A 17,627-nucleotide genomic window follows, 5' to 3' on the forward strand; every position below is an offset into this window, starting at 1 on the left:
GTTCCTGAAGGCACTGCTGTTTTCAGGGGAAAACAAAAACAAAAACTGTCCATGTGTGTAATTTTGTTCCTGTATTTTTCTCATATATTTGAATAAGAAAGCTTTTTTTAATCACATATGCAACTGTTGTTAATTCCTAAATGATGATGGATAGCAGGTGTGTAATTACAAATTAGTATCATGAAAAAGAAGAGGTACATTTTTTAAATGCAGAAATCTGCAATCATAGGAAGCTTGCTCTGAGCCTCTGCTCTCTCTAGCCCTATCTCTAACGGGAGATGAAATAATGAAAAAATATTTGGCTAAACTGCTGGCAAAACTCTTCCTGTTTGTACCACACTTGCAAACAGACTCTTGGGACTAGCAGCGGAATCCTTCCTATTGATTGGCTGGTTAAATAGAGGACTATTAGCTTCAGACAGGCTAGATTGATTATACGGCAGCAGCGAGAGCCGAGACTCGGAGCTAAGTGAGCCTCAGGGTGAAAAGGAGAGCGGGGACGCAGGGTGCGGGGGGTGGGAGGAGGCAGGCGCGTTCCATCACATCCTTGTGTGGCTGCGGTGCCCAGCGCCCTCCCTCAGTCAACAACTTACTGAGGCGCCTTTTCTTTCACAAGAGGATGTCAGCTCCGAGCCCCTGCAAGAAATAACAGACTTCACCTTGGAATAGTTCATCCACTCCTGCTTCATTAAGGAGGATTTTGAAAAGAAAACCCCAATCAAGTTCCCTTTCCAGCCCCACTTTGTTCCCGAATTGAATAGAAACCGTGTCCGGCTCCTGGTAAGAAAATGAAATTTTTCTCTCTGGATTTCTTTTTGAGTCACCCACAGTAAAATACAGCAGAGCTTTGCGTGCTTTAAAAATTGAGTTTCCGGTGATGTATTTAAAGTTAATAGAGTACACCGGCATGTGGATTTAGGAATATGTTAATGCATCTTTATATGAACATATTTGCTATTTTATCTCCAGGGAAATGTAAGTTTCTTTTTCTGTTTTATTAAACTACTAGATTATAAGTTTATGAGTAGATAATCTGTGTGAAGAAGAGAAATAAGCAAAGTTCACACTGAAAAAGAGCATTTTTGGTGACAGCCCTGAAATATGTTCACATATAAGGCTGTTATAAGCAACTTTGAAAAAATAATAGCCAAGCAGGACAGGACCATTGCTGCATTAAATGTCTTCTGTTGTATTTCATGCATAGAAGCTGCTGTGAGCTTGTCAGTGATTGTCAGTGGTGATTATTTTCCCCTAAATCTGTCTTTTGATTGCAGTCTTAATTCTTCAACATAAATATGATGCGTCTTAAATGATTTGGCATTAGACTACCATCTTATTATAGCTAGGTTATTGACAGCTAGAATTTGGTCTTAAGAAAGTATGAGCTCAGGCAGGGAAATATGAGTCTGGAGATGTTCAGCTAATACTAGAGCTACAGTTCCCTCAGTTAATTTCAGTGTCAGTGAAGGTAAGCGCTGGTAAAGTGTCTGTGAATATATGGGAACTTTGCACATATTAAATTCTCTTCTGCGAACAGGGATTTTTTACATGTTTCTGCTGAAAGTGATGGGATGGAATAGGAATAGTGGGTTGCGGCAATGCAGTACTGATATGGTTGGTTAACCTTAGGTTTATAGGTCACAAATGTCAACTGCTAACGAGGCAGCATTGTGACATCAGACATAAAGGATTTGTTTCATCCTTGCTAGAACTAAAACGATTTGTGAGACCTTTTGATGGCAATTTATTTGGTCTGGGATCAGTGAAGTGAGATATTGTATCCTAAGAGCTGTTTAGATTGTCAGTTTCAAGTAAAGTTTCCTGACTCACTCCTCTAATCAAAACCAAGCTTGCTTCTGTGGTAAGTCCACGAAACTTTTAAATATGGTATGCAGTGTTTCACAGGAGAAGGTGATGGCCACAATCTTGGCAGATAATGTAGCAGAACTTCTTCATGTTCCATTCTCTGAATGGCAGTATTTATGTATGTTTCACCCTTACTTGTATTTGAACATAACTACATACTTGAAAACCACAACTTTTTATGATATCTATTTTGTTTTCCAAATGTGAAATAATATTTTCATGTTTTTTAAGTAAATATTATAACTACCTAGATTTTCTATTTATAATAGTCATATCAAAAGGGCATGATTGTCTCATTAATGCAGACTTTTTAAAGTGCATTTTGACTAAAGGAATAGAAATATGTGTTGGAGAATACTGAATTTTTTAACTTTGAATTGAGTCATTAAAAAAAATCTTTTTGGGTATCATATTTGAGAAGCTATGTATATATGAGCACTATTGTATCAAATCCACATATAGCATTTATGTTAAATCAGTTATAATTTTGTTTAATTATGCTAACTTTTTGTCCAAATACAAAATAGTGTTTTAATCCTTTCATTTTATTGTTTTTGCAAATAATATAACATGTTTCAACAAAGGATATACTTAAGATTTAGTGCATTAGTCTTGTAGGTCTTGTAGTTTCTATATTTAATACACAAAATTATTTAAAATTCCATAATTTTGTTGCAACAGTATTAGTGTCAGGTACTTAGGCAGTATATTTTCCTTATAGCATTTATTTATGGGTTCTGTTGGGGAAAACACAGTAAAAAATTCTCAATTGTGTTGTATGATTATATGAGAAAATTTAATTAATTCTTTAGTATGTACAGCTATAAATCTTCATCCTTAATTTGTCACATGATTAGGCTTACTTCTCCTTTAAAAAAAAACTTTTAAAATACTTTCTTTAAATTGATGTTTAGGCATCCTTCTTGACTTACAGTATTACTTTGATTCTATCTTTTTTAAAAATTTTTTTGTTATTTTACAAATTCTGTGCTTACCCCTGTGAGGGATTTGATTCCCCATTTTCTTAAAAGAAAATTATATCTTGATTGGGAAAAAAAAGCATTATTTTAAAAAATAATATTTCACACTTCCCAACTATGTAATTAATATGGCTCCTGCATGTCAGAGCAGTGCCTCTCAGCAGGCATGAAGAAATGTATCCTAGCAGTCATGTGTATAAACCAGTCTAGGTCTGAAATTCAGCAATTTAGTCAATTCAGCTCAGGAATTTTCACTTTTCTATACCATCTTTGGAGGGCTCCATCTGACATTTTATTCGACTTTCCATTCATTTCCATAATATCAGATGTCTTTCAGGCTTAGTGAACCAAGAAGAATTGAGCAAGCACCACCTATTCTGTTTTTTGTAGATATCTGCACCATTAGGGGGCTCTTTCTTCCTGTGTTATACTCAACAAACCACTGTGAGAGGTTTTACTGCTTTCTTAAAGTATTTCCTTGTTTTTAAAAGTGCGGAGTGCTGCTTGAAGTAGGTTTCTCCTATTCTCCACAAAAAGAAAACTTTTCAGGTCAACAAAAATTCTTTGTTTTCACAAGAAAGTGAATGTATCTTATACTTTTAAGTTTTCTCTTTCAAATATTCATTTTTTTTCCATTTATTTTTATTAGTTGGAGGCTAATTACTTTACAATATTGCAGTGGTTTTTGTCATACATTGACATGAATCAGCCATGGATTTACATGTATTCCCCATCCCGATCCCCCGCCCCACCTCCCTCTCTACCCGATTCCTCTGGGTCTTCCCAATGCACCAGGCCCGAGCACTTGTCTCATGCATCCAACCTTTATAAAAGTTTTAATTTTTGAAAATGAGGCTTCAAATATTAAAATGACTGATTTTAAGAAAATATAAAGGTTACATATTATGCAACTAGCATCATAAATGTTCACATAAGGAAAAAAACTAAAGGGAGGACATTTCTTTTACAATTGTCTGCAAATAACTGTGAACCACGTAGACAGAATGAGTGACTCTGGGCTCACATGCAATTTGCTTCCAGAAGAGAACAGCAGGGAGCTAAGAGAATATTACTTGTTTTCTACAAAAGCAGACATAGAAGAGTTGAAAATAATAGAATGGTTTCACTATCTATACACATTCAGGAACTATATTTTTAAATCTGTTTTTGTGCTCAGTTGCTATAAAAATAATATCTAACTCTTTGCAGCCCCATGGACTGTAGCCTTCCAGGCTCCACTGCCCATGGAATTTTCAAGGCAAAAGTACTGGAGTGGAGTGCCATTTCCTACTCCGGGGGTCTTCCTGACCCAGAGATTGAACCTGCGTCCCTGCATTGGCAGGTGGATTCTTTTCCACTAGTGCAGCCTCCCCAGATTTGTCATCATTCTGTATGAAGCTTTCATACATGTACACAGAGGGTGATGCAACGGCTTATTGTGGGGATAAAGGTATGTCCTGCATCACTTATGGAAGCCACGGTTTAGTCACTAAGTCGCGTCTGACTATTTGCCACCCCATGGACTGTATAGCTCACCAAACTCCTCTGTCCATGGAATTCTCCAGGCAAGAATACTGGAGTGTGTTGCCATTTCCTTCTCCAGGGGATCTTCCCCAGCCAGGGATTGAACCTGGGTCTCCTGTATTCCAGACAGATTCTTTACCAGCTGAGTCACCAGGGAAGCCCTGTGGAAGCCATACACATTGAGTTACACTTCCGCCTTTCTTAATCAATGGAAACACAGTCCTCACATTTCCAGAGCAGCTAAAGATGTACCTTGACTGCTGTTTTATTTGGGAATCAGTCAACACGTAATGATGTCTCTGTGCAAAAACAATCTGTTTGGTAGGTCTAGACTTTTCATCACATGATGACAACTCCAGGAAATGAGAAAAGGTGACATCTACTTTCTGAGATGTTTATGTCAGAAAGTGTGAGGAGGGAAGGGATTCTGGACAATGAATCATGGAATCCCAATTCTTTATTGAAAGCTTCATCAACTTATCAGGATAGAAGAGTAGTTGCTTAAATAAAATGGGAAGATACGCATGGTACAGTCATTTCATTTACTGATATTTTTTTTTTTCATTTACTGGTATTTTGAAAGTAAATGTGTAAAGATTTTATTCTTTATCAGAAAATTTGCATACCTTAAAAGGAGTGAATTTTGAATACAACTAGTATAATATATATAGCTATGTGGTAATCATCCCAAGTATATCTGAAATAGGCTGGTATATGGTCTAATGTAGTTTTTCTCACAAAATTATATTTTGTTAGTGTGAATTATTGAGTAATAAAATTTGAGTGGGAATTTTAATGCTATAGGTCGATGTAATCAATAATGAAAAATATTTTAAGAAATTTAATTTGCTTCTTCTAAAAAGAGGCTGTCTTTTATGTTAAAGCAGGACATCATAGGAAAAGACCCTGATGTTGGGAAAGAGTGAAGGCAGGAGAGGAAGGGAGCAGCAAAGGATGCGATGGTTGGATGGCATCACCCACTCAGTGCACACGAATTTGAGCAAACTCCAGGAGGTAGTGAAGGACAGAGAATCCTGGCATGCTGTAATCCATGGGGTCGCAAGCATTGTTATTAGTGACTGAACAAAAACAGGGCATCCCAGGTCGTCCTAGTGATAAATAATCCATCTGCCAATGCAGGAGACACAAGAGACAAGGGTTTGATCCCTAGGTGAGGAAGATCCCCTGGAGTAGGAAATGGCTACCCACTCCAGTTTTCTTGCCTGGAAAATTCCATGGACAGAGGAGCCTGGTGAGCTATATTCCATAAGCCCACAAAGAGTCAGACACAACTGAGTGACTGAGCATGCAATAGTAGTGGTGATAGAGCATCACTGGGGATGGGGAAAGGGCTGAATAAAATCCAAGACAATGACATGAAAGTTCAGTATGTGGTTCTTTTTTATATAATAAACTTTTACCCAGAACTAAGATACACACACACACACACACACACACACACACACACACATATATATAATATTGCATGTTAAATATTAATGTTTAATGGTAAAAATACCACTGAACTGCAACTTTCTATACCTCATATGATATGAGGATAGATCTCTATAAAGGTGTGAGAAGTAGAGAAATCAGTGCCTGGTATGGATAACTACTAATATCATAGCCTAATATCAGACTTTCTCAGGAAACAAGGTAACTCATTCCTATTGAATTTAATCTTATAGATTGAGATATAGAATGTAAGTAATTAGAAAGTATACATCTACTTATAGTTATTGCTGTTGTTGCTACTACCAATTAATTGAATTCCACTTATAAGCTCAGGAGTGATTTTAAATGTTTTTGTGAAACTATGTGTGAGCATGATTGGTTGAGAATATATATGTGGGTATATGAGTGTAGTTTTTATACAGTTTGAATAGGATAAAAATATAATCACCTTTAATAGGTGACTTGATTTGTGTTCTATAGCTTCCATTTTCCTCTTTAATAACTTGTCCTCACTGTACTTAAATCCCCGCCGCTGCACACACACTTACCTGGCCAATATGATTACCTCTAAATATGTAACATTAGAATTTGCTTAGGTATGACCTTAGATTGATCCATACACAAGCTGGAATCAAGATTGCTGGAAGAAAATATCAATAACCTCAGATATGCAGATGACACAACACTTATGGCAGAAAGTGAAGAAGAACTAAAGAGCCTCTAGATGAAAGTGAAAGAGGAGAGTGAAAAAGTTGACTTAAAACTCAGCATTCAGAAAATTAAGATCATGGCATCCAATCCCATCACTTCATGGCAGATAGGTGGGCAAACAGTGGAAACAGTGGCAGACTTTATTTTTTTGGGCTCCAAAATCACTGCAGATGGTGACTGCAGTCATAAAATTAAAAGAAGCTTACTCCTTGGAAGGAAAGTTATGACCAATCTAGATAGCATATTGAAAAGCAGAGACATTACTTTGCCAACAGAAGTCAGTCTAGTCAAGGCTATGGTTTTACCAGTGGTCATGTATGGATGTGAGAGTTGGACTATAAAGAAAGCTGAGCATAGAAGAATTGATGCTTTTGAACTGTGGTGTTGGAGAAGACTCTTGAGAGTCCCTTGGACTGCAAGGAGATCCAATCAGTTCATCCTAAAGGAGATCAGTCCTGGGTGTTCACTGGAAGGACTGATGTTGAAGCTGAAACTCCAATACTTTGGCCACCTGATGCGAAGAGCTGACTCATTTGAAAATATCCCTGATGCTGGGAAAGAACGAAGGCAGGAGAAAAAGGGGACGGCAGAGGATGAGATGGTTGGATGGCATCACTGACTCAATGGACATGAGTTTGGGTAAACTCTGGGAGTTGGCGATGGACAGGGAGGCCTGGCGTGCTGCAGTCCATGAGGTCACAAAGAGTCGGACCCAACTGAGTGACTGAACTGAACTGATGTCTTTTCTAATGGGGATTGTTTCATGTCCATTAGTACTGTGTCTTGAGTCATGTAACTGAATCCTTAAATCTTGTTGTTTATTAAATTCCAGTTACTCTAAATTATATATGAGGATTTTGCCACAGGGCTACTGAGAATCATAGAAACTAGTTATTATTATGCATTCTATTTATCATAGAATGGATCAGATGTAGGTAGAAATAAGAGTGAGCATTACTACTTGTCTAAAAGATATACAAATACCACTCAAGTCAAGTGTCAAATCTAACCTATGATTGCTAGAAAAAAGAAAATGGGAAAATATCCCATTTTAGAGCAGACATGTCAAATGGGTTTCAAACATCTGCAATATAACCGTTTTTTTAATGAATAGTTAAATTTTTAGATTAGGTTTAGGTTTACTGAAAAATGAGAGAAAGTGACATACACTTCTCATATCTACTTTCATCTCCTCTCTGTGCTGCTAGCTTCCTCCCCTAACCATGCTAGTTTCTCCTGTTATTACTATTTGGCATTTTCAAGATGCATTTGTAGTGATGAATGAGCCATTACTAATAAAATATTATTATGTAAAATCTATAGATTACATTCTCTCGTGACTCAGTGGTAAAGAATCCACCTGTAAAGCAGAAGACATGGGTTCAATCCCTGAGTTGGAAAGATCCCCTGGAGAAGAAAATGGCAACCCTCTCCAGTATTCTTGCCTGGGAAATCTCATGAACAGAGGAGTCTGTAAGGCTACAGTTCATGAGGTCACAAGAGCTGGAAATGACTTAGTGACTAAATCACCACCACATAGCTTACATTAGTGTTCAGTACTTGTATTGCACATTCTATGCATTATGAAAAGTGCATAGTTTTATGTACAAATGACCTATACCTGAACAAAAATTCCACTGCCCTATAATTCCAGTGTTTCACCTATTTATTTATGCCTCTCTCTCTTCCTCCCTCTGAACCTCTGATCTTTTTACTGTCTGCATAATTTTGTCTTTACAATAATGTCCTATGATTGAACTCATACAATATGGGCTCTTCAGATTGCCTTATTTCACTTAGTAACATGCATTAAGTTCTTTTATGTCTTTTGAAAGCTTGGTCTCATTTCATTTTATTGCTGAATAATATTCCATTGTATAGGTTAATCATAGCTTGTTTACCCATTTATCTACTGAGAGACATCGTGGTTGCTTCCAAGTTTTGGTGTTTCTGAATAAGCTTGCTTTAAACATCGGATGCAGGTTGTTTGTGTGAATATAGCTTTTCAATTCATTTGCATTCTCAATCAGTAAAGTCCCTGTTGCTCCACATCCTTCCCAGAATTTGTTGTCAGTGGTTTGTATTTTAGTCGTTCTCATCTGTATATAGTATTTCTCATTGCTGTTTTTGACATATATTTTGGGTTGGTGATAGTTGTTTGTGCCATGTTGAGAATAAGTCCAAGGGACATTATGAATCTGCAGAAAGCATAATCCAAAGTCCATAATCAATTGGACAGGGTATGTATTTGACAGAGAGGGGGCCATCCATTATTTGTAACTCACGTTTGCTAGTCACAATTTAAGGCTCTGGTGTAGTGAATGTATGAAAGTGAAAGTCGCTCTGTTATGTCCGATTCTTTGTGACACCATGGACTCTGTGTAGTCCATGGAATTTTCCAGGCCAGAATACAGGAGTGGGTAGCCTTTCCCTTTTCCAGGAATCTCCCCAAGCCCAGGGATTGAACCCAGGTCTCCTGCATTGCAAGCAGATTCTTTGCCAGCTAAGCCACCAGGGAAGCCCAATGAATGTATAAATAAGAACAATTAAGTAATTCTTGTCAGTAATCAGATATAACCATAATTTTATATTTTTCAAGCACTGTGATTTAATTAAGTGACACAAAGACTCATAAAACACATTTTTTTTAAAATCACTAAGTTGTGTATGACTCTTGCAACACTATGGACTGTAGCCAACCAGACTCCTCTGTGCATGGGATTTTTCAGGCAAGAATACTGGAGTGGGTTTCAATTTCCTTCTCCAGGAGATCTTCCTCACCCAGGGACCAAACCTGTGTCTTCTGCACTGACAGACGGATCTTAACCACTGAGCCACCACAGAAGCCCTAAAATTAGCCACCATCAGTTAGTCTTTGTTATACATCAAAAACATAACAACTATAATGGCATCCACTCTGATTTCATTTTGTCAATCCTCTTCGTTCTTTGCCTTTCCTTATTGTAGTTTCTAGCCATGTTTTTATGGGTTGAAATTTTCTTTTATATTACTTATAAGTTAAAAAGCAAAATCCTCAGGCAGATTGACATTTTTTCATAATCCAGCCTTGACCAGTCTCTGACGTCACTGGTGATCACCCTGAACTCAAGCTAAGCTACCTTTTCCCTTTCCCCAAAGTACTTTCTCTCAACTTTCAATTTTTGCTTATGATAGTGTTACTGATTTGGTCTTCCTCTCATTCTTTACCAATTCAAACATTACCAATATTTCTACAAATTGTTGTTGAGAATGCCTCTACTATTTATCACATAAAACCTCGCTTTAATAATCATTACATTGATTGTATCTTTATTATATCATTCTGTGTAAACTATATGGCTGAGAGAAAGATAATCCTTTGTAATTTTTTTTTTCATTCTTTAAAGTGCAGTGTTCATAGTACTGATTAATGCCTGTTAGTTGACGGAATACATCACCAGTTCAATGGACTTGAACTTGGGCAAACTCCAGGAAATGGTGGTGGACAGGGCGGCCTGGCATGCTGTAGTCCATGGGGTTGCAAAGAGTCAGACATGACTTGGCAACTGAACATCACAACAAAAACCAAAATGTTAATTCTTATAAATAAACTTTGTAAATAAATTTTTAAATGTTATCATGTCTCCAATATCCTTGCCTTTTCCCCTCTTTTCTTTTGATTTTAACAAAAGAGGGGCATTCCATTTGGTGGAAAGTTCTCGTGCGCTAATCCTTACATGAGGGTAGGTGAAAGTGCTAGTTGCTTATTTGTGTCTGATTCTTTGCAACCCCATGGTGTATCCATGGAATTCTTTAGGCAAGAGTACTGGAGTGGGTTGCCATTTCCTTCTCTAGGGGATCTACCCGGCCCAGGGATTGAACCGGGGTCTCCTACATTGCAGCCAGATTGTTTACCGTCTGAGCTACCAGGGAAGCTCTTACATGAAAGTATGTATGTGTTAGTTGCTCAATGTATCCAACTCTTTGCGACTCCATGGACTGAAGCCCATCAGACTTCTCTGTCCATGGGATTTTCCAGGCCAGAATACTGGGGTGGGTTGCCATTTCCTTCTCCAGGGGATCTTCCTGACCCAGGGATTGAACCCATGTCTCCTGTGTTGCAGGCAGATTCTTTACCCACTGAGCCATTGGGGAAGTCCTACATGAGGGTAAGGTACACACTGTATAATGACCCTATATTTATCCATAGCATTGTATTTTTTAACTGCAGATGTGACCCTGCTTACCGTCTAACATGGATGGTGGCTGTTGAAACAACATTTTTCATTTTCTAGATTGCTTTCTATCTTGTTCCCTAAAGAAGTACTAGAGGGAGTTGGAAGGCAGGAAAATGAAAGAAAGCCTCTTAGCCCCTTCCTTTCCTGTTTTTTTTTTTTTTTTTGCTCTTCTTGACAGAATCACCTCACACTGCTCTTCACCTCAGCACCACCCACATCCTGCTGATTCCAGTTCTCACAGAACTGACTTCATTGCCCCCCTCAATGGAGGACTAGGCACAGGCAGGCAGACGCCTTCCCCTCACCCCGGGGGTCCCCGCCTCCATGTTTTAGGTTTCTTATATCTTGAATAAGTATTAAGCTGTGATAAGCTGTTCTTACAAAACAAAATATTTCAAAGTTCTTTGTTAAAAAAAAAAAAAGGTGGGAGAAATACTTCAAGACAGAGTGTAAATTAAAGGTTTGTTCCTGTCACTTTTAAAAAGCATTTACTTGAATCTGAAAGAGCATAGAAAAAGAACCAAGAAATTCTCCTTTGTTCCCCCAGCCTTAAGGGTGGTAGCTGCTTTCAGCACTTACTATCTCTTTCTTACCTCACTGTTGTGTCTTCTTGTGTTTTCAGTCTTCCAATGTATGTGTTAACTTTCTGTTATGGTTTCTATTCTCCTTTCTCAATGCTGTCTGAAGAAGTTGATACCAGAAGAGTTGAGAAATAGAAATGGTGTAGGATACTAATGTTGAGTCCAGGATACGGATTTGATTATGTCCTTGGCCATGGCATAATAGTGAACCATTTGCTAGAGGTGAACAGGACACTAGAAATCTCTAGTATTCTGTGACTTACAAATTAACTAAATAACCAAATATGTTTACTTGTGATGAAGGGCCCTCTGAAGCAAAGATCTTGAAGCCAAGTCATAACTGTCCTCACTATTTGGTGCTGATCACAAAGCTATAAGATGGAATAATTGTTATAGTACATGAGAGCTTACAGACAAACAAACCATACACAAAAGCTCATGCCTTTAAATTATTAGATCATGGCATTGCAAGAAAATCAGAAAACGTCAAAAGCCATCTGAGTGGGTTTGGATTAGGCTGATAAACATACTCTGAATTTCTCTAAGCCTCTTTCATTAGCAAAAAAATAAATAAATGAATAAAAAGTCTTTTTCTGCTTGAGGAGACTAGTTTTCTCTTGCTTGAAGATCCCACAGTAATTCACCTGATGGACTTGCCATGCAAAAAATGTCCACTTTCCTCAAAGTCTACCACCCCTTATTTAGACCTTATTTAGGCCTGACCAATAATTAGAATCAGAGGTCTTCTAGAACTAAGCAAGCTCTCAAAGGATACAAGAAAACCTGACCTAGGAGGAGCTAACTTATCAGTTCAGTTCAGTCGCTCAGTCGTGTCCAACTATTTGCAACCCCATGGACTGCCACACACCAGTCTTCCCTGTCCATCACCAACTACCAGAGCTTGCTCAAACTCATGTCCATTGAGTTGGTGATGCCATCCAACCATCTCATCCTCTGTCGCCTCTACTTCTCCTGTCTTCAGTCTTTCCCAGCATCAGGGTCTTTTCCAGTGAGTCAGTTCTTCGCATCAAGTGGCCAAAGTATTGGAGTTTCAGCTTCAGCATCAGTCCTTCCAATGAATATTCAGGGTTGATTTCCTTTAGGATTGACTGGTTTGATTTCCTTGCAGTCCAAGGAACTCTCAAGAGTTCTCCCCAGCACCACAATTTGAAAGCATCAATTCTTCAGCACTCAGACTTCTTTGTGGTCCAACTCTCACATTCCTACATGACTACTGGAAAAAGCATAGCTTTGACCATAAGGACCTTTTTGTGCAAAGTGAGGTCTCTGCTTTTAAATACACTGTCTAGGTTTGTCATAGCTTTTCTTCCAAGAAGCAAGTGTCTTTTAATTTCATGGCTGCAATCACCATCCACAGTGATTTTGGAGCCCAATAAAAGAAAATCTGTTACTGTCTCCACTCTTTTCCTTTCTTTTGCCATGAAGTGAGGGACTGGATGTCATGATCTTAGTTTTCTGAATGCTGAGTTTTAAGCCAGCTTCTTCACTGTGTTCTTTCACCCTTATCAAGAGGATCTTTTGTTACTCTTCACTTTCTGCCATTAGAGTGGTATCATCTGCATATCTTAGGTTTTTGCCTATTTCTCCATATTACAGTTTCAATTTAGGTCACAGATTCACTCCCAAACATCTGATGCTGAAGCTCCAGTACTTTGGCCACCTGATGCAAAGTGATGACTCTTTGGCAAAAACCTTGATGCTGGGAAAGATTGCAGGCAGGAGGAGAATGGGGCTGCAGAGGATAAGATGTTTGAATGGCATCACTGACTCAATGGACATGAGTTTGGGCAAACTCCAGGAGACAGTGAAGGACAAGAAAGCCTGGAGCACTGCAATCCATGGGGTGGTAAAGAGTCAGGACTCTTGAGGACACTGCATATCTGAATTTAAATGACTTAAGTAACACAGAAGATGTTTTTCTGGAGCTCTCTTGCTTTCTTGATGATCCAACAGATGTTGGCAATTTGATCTCAGGTTTCTCTGTCTTTTCTACATCCAGCTTGAACATTTGGAGTGATCAAATTGTGAGCATCCCTTGGATCATTCACAAAGCAAGAGAGTTCCAGAAAAACATACACTTCTGTTTTATTGACTATGCCATTGTTAGTGTATAGGAATGCAAGGGATTTCTGTGTGTTAATTTTATATCCTGCAACTTTATTATATTCGTTGATTAGCTCTAGTAATTTTCTGGTAGAGTCTTTAGGGTTTTCTATGTAGAGGATCATGTCATCTGCAAACAGCGAGAGTTTCACTTCTTCTTTTCCTATCTTGATTCCTTTTACTTCTTTTTCTGCTCTGATTGCTGTGGCCAACACTTCCAAAACTATGTTGAATAGTAGTGGTGAGAGTGGGCACCCTTGTCTTGTTCCTGATTTTAGGGGAAACGCTTTCAATTTTTTACCATTGAGGGTAATGCTTGCTGTGGGTTTGTCATATATAGCTTTTGTTATGTTGAGGTATGTTCCTTCTATTCCTGCTTTCTGGAGAGTTTTAATCATAAATGGATGTTGAATTTTGTCAAAGGCTTTTTCTGCATCTATTGAGATAATCATGTGGTTTTTATCGTTCAATTTGTTAATGTGGTGTATTACATTGATTGATTTGCGGATATTAAAGAATCCTTGCATTCCTGGGATAAAGCCCACTTGGTCATGGTGTATGATTTTTTTAATATGTTGTTAGATTCTATGCCAAAGCCTTTGATGGTGTAGATCACCACAAAATGGAAAATTCTTCAAGAGATGGGAATATGAGACCACCCTACCTGAATCCTGAGAAATCTGTATGCAGGTCAAGAAGCAACAGTTAGAAGTGGACATGGAACAACAGACTGCTGCAAATTGGGAAAGGATTACGTCAGGGCTATATACTGTCACCCTGCTTATTTAACTTCTATGCATCATGCGAAATGCTGGGCTGGATGAAGCACAAGCTGGAATCACGATTGACAGGAGAAATAGCAATAATCTCAGATACACAGATGACACCACCCTTATGGCAAGAAAGTGAAGAAGAACTAAAGAGCTGCTTGTTGAAAGTGAAAGAGGATAGTGAAAACGTTGGCTTAAAGCTCAACATTCAATGGAAACAGTGAGAGACTTTATTTTTTTTGCCTCCAAAATCACTGCAGATAGTGACTGCAGCCATGAAATTCAAAGACACTTGCTCCTTGAAAGAAAAGCTGTAACCAACCTAGGTAGCATATTAAGGAAAAAAAAAAAAGTTTGTATAGACAAAATGAATTTATTTATTGTTACCTTTAATATCCAGGTTCTTATTCATTTCTTTTGGCTAATTTTTAAATATTGAACAATATATGAATTTAATCTCAAAACTACAATAAAATTTTTATGAGATTTAAAAGACCAATTCACTGTTCTCTTGAATTTAACATGGTCTTTTCCATCAATGGGGTTTATCTTGTGTCTCAGACAGTAAAGAATCTGCCTACAATGCAGGAGACCCAAGTTCAATCCCTGCATTGAGAAAATCCCCTGGAGAAGAGAATGGCTACTTGCTCCAGCGTCTTGCCTGGGGAATCCTTGATTGGTTTGATCTCCTTGTAGTCCAAGGGACTCTCAAATGTCTTCTCCAACATCACAGTTCAAAAGCCTCCACAAAATAATTTCAGGATTTTGCTGATACCAGCAAAAAGCCAAGAAATATGTCAGATATTGTGCTATAAGAAATTTAGACAAAGAATGACAAAATATAATGGTGAATGATGCTGAATTTATCAATAGGCATGTGTTCACGCTAAGTTGCTTCAGTCTTCTCTGATTCTTTGAGACCCCATAGACTGTATCCCTCCAGGCTCCTGGATTCATGGGATTCCCCAGGCAAGAATACTGGAGTGGGTTGCTATCCCCTCCTTCAGGGGATCTTCCCGACCAGGGATTGAACCCATGTCTCTTGTCTCCTGAATTGGCAGGAAGGTTCTTTACTACTAATGTCACATGGGAAGCCTGGATTTCTCAATATGGATGAACCTAACAAGGATTCCTCATTTAATAGATTTGATTACATGTCTAGAAGTAGCACTCAGTGAATTGGTAGGCTGACTGAAATGCTTACTAGCAGTGACCTAAATTCAAGGAGGTTGAAATGTCATAACTTACTTAACATAAAATAGAAGAAAGAGTTCAAAAGCTTAGAGAGAGGAATGTTAGGATGGGTTTATTATGTGCAAGCTCTCTGCCTTCTCTCTTCCACATCATTCCTATCAAAAGGACTTAGAGGATACTCTCTTCAAAAACGCAGTGAAAACTCAATATGAGGTAATGATACCAGACATTTCAAGGACCACTTGAAAAGCTTTCAGGTACTAGCCACAACAGTTCAGACAGGATGGGAGATGTCACCATTGATTTTTTATCTCTTACTATTGAGATGAGTGCCCTGATATCAGTGTATCAAATGGAGGGATTCCAGAGGCATAAAAGTCAAGGAGGTAACTGACAAGGTTGAGATGGTCATATGACCAAAAAACAGCAGGAACAAATTACTAATCAGGATATTTTTGTCTTCTGGTATCCTTGCTATTGGCCAATTGATTATGCTGTTCCTAAAATTGTACTCAATATATTCAATCATAACAACACATTTTATGTTTGTGGCCAGAAAGATGACTTAAACTCAACAGTGGAGTGGCCTGGCCTCTGACTCGAGTTCCCAAACAAGGCTACTTCACATATCTGGAACAGCTTGATTGACAGAGTTGGTGGGGTCTCTTGAGGGAAGACCAACCACTCTGCATGGAATTTCCATTGTAAATTTCCCTCTAAACCATCTTCAAACAAACAAACAAGCCAACCTACAGCCACTTTCTAGAGTAACCATACTAAGAAGAGAAGAAAATATCAATCTCTGTAAAGTTGCTTTCTGTCTCTGAGGTGTTGCTAATTTTCAAAATACAGGGTGATCCACCAAATTCAGAGATCATGGTAGTCAGACGGTATATGACATTTTTAACTAAATTAGAATCATAGGGGTCTCAGTTGTTCTGTTAACTCACGCTGTCAACCTTTCCCTAATTTCTGAAAGTATACTTGACGTAAAAATAATTCATGGCAAGATTTCTGACCCTTAAAATAACAATTACATGTGGGGGAGAGCCGAATAAAAGATTTGGTGGATTTCTTCAAATCCAAAATGGCAAACATAATACAGCATGAAACAATGGCTAAAAACATTTTTTAATGCAAGATGCTTTGCAAAATGTGGGAAATAATAAAGAAATTAGTTACCTGTTTTTGTTTTATTTTCCCCTCATTCTGAAAAGGTATCCTAGAGAATGTGATGTTTCAGTTATCTGTAACATGGTGAGAAAAAATTCCTGAAAGAACTGAGGGGAGGGGGATATTGTGGGATTATGGAGGGTTGGGAAAAGTGCACGTAGCCAGCGTGACTGGGACGTAGGGTCTTTAACAGGATGCAGGGGCTATTGGTCATAGAGAAATAGGCAAATTGATTACCACAGTATACTATATATGGTACTTGAAGGAAGATAAACTTTGTGAATAGTCTTTAAATGTTTTCAATTGACGAGATAATATGATCTGACTTGGCCAAAGGTTCTGTCATTACCTTAAATGTTGAGTACATGTGCTTGGATTATTTCTTCAATTGGGGAATATGGAACAAATATATTGGATATAGGCCTCTCTACTAGCTTTTTCATTTCAGATTTCAACCTGAGTTAGGTTGGCATTCCATTTTGTTTTGGCTAATAACAGAAGTTCAAGGGACTCTGTTGGGACCATTGCTGTACTAGATCTAATATAAATAAATGAGTTGCCTAAAGCAATAGAACTCCTCGACATACCAGTGAGTATTTTAAACATGCTAAGCATACTTTAGATCTGTCACAACCAGCTGTTCAATTCAAGCTTATGACTGGGTATCTGAACTGCAGCAGCAAAAGATTTTCAAACCCAGTGAACACTAATTAAAAAAACTATTCACTAACATATAAATAGCTTCTTTTTTCAATGTCATTTATTTATTTTTTAAAAACTTTGAACTGATTGTCAGTAATTAAATGGAAGAAAATTAAAGGAACATTCAAGACCTAGCTATAGATATGCAAAAAATGTAAAAGAGCATATCTCTTTTGTTAAAGATAAAAACAGTGCTCTAAAATGCTGATCAAACAAGGAAAAGTGTGTCTAGAATATTTTAACTTGCAACTTTTGGACTCTGTTAATGTGTTTAGTGGCTTCCCTGGTGGCTCAGATGGTAAAGAATCTGCCTGCAATGCACGAGACCTG

At 38.0% G+C, this 17,627-nt stretch overlaps 1 protein-coding gene and 1 non-coding gene across 2 annotated transcripts in view; one reads left to right on the top strand and one right to left on the bottom strand.

Moving 5' to 3' along the window:
* Positions 1-527: 527 nt before the first annotated feature.
* Positions 528-17,627, top strand: part of CDH18 (cadherin 18) — a 1,183,249-nt gene continuing 1,166,149 nt past the window's right edge. Inside the window, exon 1 of the mRNA XM_043488846.1 lies at positions 528-780. The gene's annotated coding sequence lies outside the window, so the exon portion shown is untranslated. The remainder of the gene's footprint in view (positions 781-17,627) is intronic.
* On the bottom strand, positions 4,456-4,527 carry TRNAS-GGA. Its single transcript has one exon. It is a non-coding gene; the product is annotated as a tRNA-Ser (tRNA).

This window comes from Cervus canadensis, chromosome 16 (assembly GCF_019320065.1).
Source record: "Cervus canadensis isolate Bull #8, Minnesota chromosome 16, ASM1932006v1, whole genome shotgun sequence".
NCBI lineage: Eukaryota > Metazoa > Chordata > Mammalia > Artiodactyla > Cervidae > Cervus > Cervus canadensis.